Source organism: Sturnira hondurensis, unplaced genomic scaffold (assembly GCF_014824575.4).
Source record: "Sturnira hondurensis isolate 20B ecotype Veracruz unplaced genomic scaffold, ASM1482457v3 Scaffold0004271, whole genome shotgun sequence".
Classification (NCBI taxonomy): Eukaryota; Metazoa; Chordata; class Mammalia; order Chiroptera; family Phyllostomidae; genus Sturnira; species Sturnira hondurensis.
Genome location: NW_028076902.1, coordinates 4,839,688 through 4,843,929, shown reverse-complemented (window position 1 = coordinate 4,843,929; position 4,242 = coordinate 4,839,688). Strand labels below are relative to the sequence as shown.

The 4,242-nt window shown below is 41.4% G+C and overlaps 1 non-coding gene across 1 annotated transcript; it reads right to left on the bottom strand.

The window, feature by feature from the left end:
• Positions 1–2,251: 2,251 nt before the first annotated feature.
• On the bottom strand, positions 2,252–2,382 carry LOC118986497 (small nucleolar RNA SNORA51). The gene has a single exon (XR_005066392.1). It is a non-coding gene; the product is annotated as a small nucleolar RNA SNORA51 (small nucleolar RNA).
• Between the last annotated feature and the right edge of the window lie 1,860 nt (positions 2,383–4,242).

Below are 4,242 nucleotides of genomic sequence, written 5' to 3'. Positions count from 1 at the left end.
CAGGGAGTAACAGGCTGAGAAAAACATTTAAAAGTCAATGATAACCAAGAACCACTGGGTAAATTTTATTTTTAGCACCTGCAGTGCACATCAGCTTGATGTTTTGAAGTGCTTTTTAGATTGGTTCTTCCAAATGCATTATGTAATATTAATAGCTGGTGAAGTAAGCTTTTAGAGATGGGACTTAAAACATTCCAATGGCAAGCATGGTAGTAAGTATAATAAACACAAATACAGTTCATAAATTTTAGATCATGAATAGATTTTAGTTTTTCAAGATAGGGTGGAAACTAAACCCAGTTTGGATGGCCTCTCACATGACATTAAGGTATAGAGCGACTCCTCGCAGAGTTACACAGCCCTGCCAACTGGCCAGACCAAATGTGAAATACAAGAAAATGCACAGTACAAGGGTGTGAGCATAAGAAAATAGAGTAGAATCTATCTTAGTTAGGCTTCTTTGACTGGGTTACCAGATGAAGGACTTTCGGTGGGAATTTTGGCACTGTGCTAATAGTTTCTTAACCCTGTGGTTCACACTGATTTGTAGCAATACCAGAGATTCCATGGTTGGAGCAGAACAAGAATCCAGGAGTGGAGGTGAAGAGAGTGATGCAGGGCCACACTAGAGCACCATGCCCGTAATTCGTGGTGGGAAGCGGAGAGAAGATTAAGAAACACTCTTGGAATCCACAAAACACAGTTTGAAAATAACTGTCTGAAGCTCAATAGTGTTCTAAGAGGAAGAAATCAGATGACCAAGTTTTAAATAAGATAACCTAGAAACTAAAGAAATGAACTTGTAATTCAAGGTAAATTCTTTTTAAAGGCAAAGGAAAGGTATTGGTAAAGAAAGAGTAAGCATTGGGTTGGCCAAAAAGTCCATATGGTTTTTTTCCATAAAATAAGAGACACATTTTTCATTTTCACCAATAATTTTATTGACTAGGATATTTTGAGTATGTCCTCTATCTCCCATGTAGTATGTTGTTGAATTCTCCCAATTAATGTCTCCATTTGCTTGCTATCAACTTCAACTGGTCTACTGGCCAGGGGGCATCATCCAGCAAGAAATCTTCAGCATGAAACTTTGCAAACCATTTTGACACATTCAGTCAGTCACAGCACCTTCTCCATACAGTGCACAAATCTTTTTTTGCATTTCAGTGTGTTTTTACTTTTCCTGACATAATAAAACATAATATGATAAAAATGTTGCATATTTCCTTCCATCTTCAATATTTAAATGGCTACACAAAAATTCACCAATTTTGATAAGTTTTTTTAATACACACGTATGATACAATACAATACAATACAATCTAACAAAATTGTAGATCCTATATGACAATATTTAGACAATGTTTAACAACAGGAAAAACTAATCTTCAGTGATCAGCATAGGTTGTGCCTGGACAGATTACAAAGGGGTGCAGGAAATGTGGTTTCAAGTTAGAGTTACGAAGGGTGTTGTATTGGTCAAATTTAATCAAGCTATATATTTATGGTTAATGCACTTTTCTGTAGGCAAGTTATGCTGCATAAAAAGGTTTTAAATGTGCTTCTAGTTTTAGAACAAGTATCAACCATTTTTAAAATACCAAAGAAAGGCATCCTCATAAAGACAGTATGTCTTTATGACAGTAAACAATAGTTTTGTGATTGCACCCATTTACCATCTACTTTTGAAATTTGAGGGCTATAATGCATTTTTTTCTTCCTGCATGCCTCCATGACTGAGGACAGACCACTAAGCCTTGTGGGCTAGACCCTGGGAGTGAGTCGTCATGGAGACTAGTGGGGAAATGCACCTACACGGGGACACGCTGCCAGGATCTGTCCCCAAAGAGTGCAAATGCTGGTGCTTCTGCTCTTTCGTGTCCCTAACTGGCATTGTTGTTATCTGTCCTATCTGCGTATGCAGGGACACAAGGGGAAGCCACAAACGATGCACACACACCTACACAATTTTGAAAGCAAGCAAGCTAAGGCATCCCACAGCTGGGATGATGCCATTGTTACAAACGCTGAGATAAGAAACGAAAACTCTGAGACATTTTTACCATTTTAATGTATTTTAAAAATGTATTCCCACTGAATGATTACTTTAATGAATAAATGTAATGTACAGTCAATGATTTGATAGCTGAAGTGGATTAAATTTCTCTTTGGTGAGAATGGTCTTTTTTAATAAATGTCTTTTACTTATTTATATATTTATTTATCTACCTATCTATCTTTATTATTTTTTAGATGGTCCCCCATTCACAGTCAGACCAGGCAGAGGGCCTGGGCTGGGGTGTGTATGGGGTAGATTCACTCTGCCTCCTTCTTCTATATAAGCCGTGTGAGAACACAACCCGTACTAAGCACCAGGAGGCCCAGCTATCTGCCTTTAGAGAGAGGGGAAGAGAGGGAGAAGAAGGGAAGGAGACATCGATGTGTGGCTGCCTCTCGTGCACCCCTTACTGGGGACCTCCTCGCAACCCAGGCATGTGGGAATCCACTGGGAATCGAACCAGTGACCCTTTGCTTCACAGCCTGGCGCTCACTCCACTGAGCTACACCAGCCAGGGTGGCAAGAATGAAAGGATGAAAATGTCACAGGAATCTAGAGCAAAGGGGAGGCTCGTGATGTAGTAAAAGAAAATTTAGTAGCACTGTTGCTGTGGGAACATGGTAATAGAATATGCACTTCGGAAAGAAATAATCCAGGTAAGATTTCCAAACGGTACGTTGAAAGTGCTGCCTGCCTCTGTTAGCTGCTTGTAGTAAACGGTGAGTAGAGAAATAAAGTAAACCAAAGGACTGCTAAATGTGAAGGAACCAGGACTTACTAGTTTCATAAATAGAACTTTGCCTCATGCCCAGCCTTTCCAGATAGCAAGCAATGCTCATGTTAGACAACACCATCCAAGGTGTGATCAGAGAAACCGTCTACAGATGAAACTGAGGGTATAACTGTGAAACATTTTGTTAAGATCTCAGACGGTAGCACCCCTTCCAAATAGAAAATAGTCTAAGGATCTTAAAATTATTGTGCCTTACCTGCCTTCAGAGAACCAAAGCTGCAGAAGTATTTATTTAAGAAATTTCAGGTGTTGCTTTTGTCTAATGGAATGGATTACAAAGTAAAGCCCAATAAAACCTGTGATCTTTTAAAGAAATATATTAGTTTGAATTAAGAAGGGTAAACAGTACAAAATAAAGTAATACCTTTGCATGCTATAGTTTCTATGGTTAGGAAGTAGACTGAGATATTACTTGTTGTATAGACTGCTCTGCCTGGTTCTAGGAATTGTATCTCGACCCCTTGTGGCTAAGGATGAGGGACGACCTCTGGAATGCCAGCCACAGGAGACAAAGCTTGTCTCTGGTAGCAAATGCTGCCTCAGTTTCCTCTCCCTGACCCTAAAGCTTGGTCGAAAGTCAGTGATGGGTAAGACCCCTCAGAGGAGGGGCAACCTAAGCCAGACTCGATCACTTGGGAGGCCTTCATGGAATTGGGGGGGGGGTGCTACAACAAAGAGCAATGGACTCTCGCCCCCTCCCCCAGCTTTGACAAAGCCTGAGTCCCCATGTTCTCTGGGACAAGTGCTTCCTGGCTCTAATCCCCTTAAGCCTGAATACCTGTTGGGGAGAGGTGCAGCTCCCTGCCTTGCTAGAGTGTGTCCTGGGGAAGAAATATGGCATCACAAAGACTTCCTGATAAACCTGTGAAATCTGCTCTGCTAAGAGTGCTTTCATTCATATGTTAAAGGTTCGAGCAGGAAACCCTAAAACTCTGTTCCTGATGATAGAGAAAAGCCCCTTTTCCGCTAGCCTAAGAATGCCTCATAGGAGAGTCTAACTTCCGCATTCTGTAACCTGCTTCTGCTGTGCAGCCAATGAGAGCCACAGCACCTCACAGCACAGATATCCCCAAATAAGGAAATAGACCTAACTTCCGCATTCCACTTCTATGACTTGCTTGCTATGCAGACAGGAAGGTCTTGCAGGCTATATAAACCCCAAGAGCCCTTTGTTCGGGGCTCAGAATTTGGAGATCACTCTCCTCCGGTCCCGTGCATGTAAATAAAGATCGTACTCCTGAACCCTCCGTGTCTGGTCGCTTCATTTTCTGTAACACTGACAGACTCTGAAGCCCTCAGATTTCTTCGAAGTGTTATCTACTGTTTGATCCTTGCCGCCCTGTATTCCTGTGTATTAGAACCCAATAAAAGGCCCTGGAGGATGGGGCTG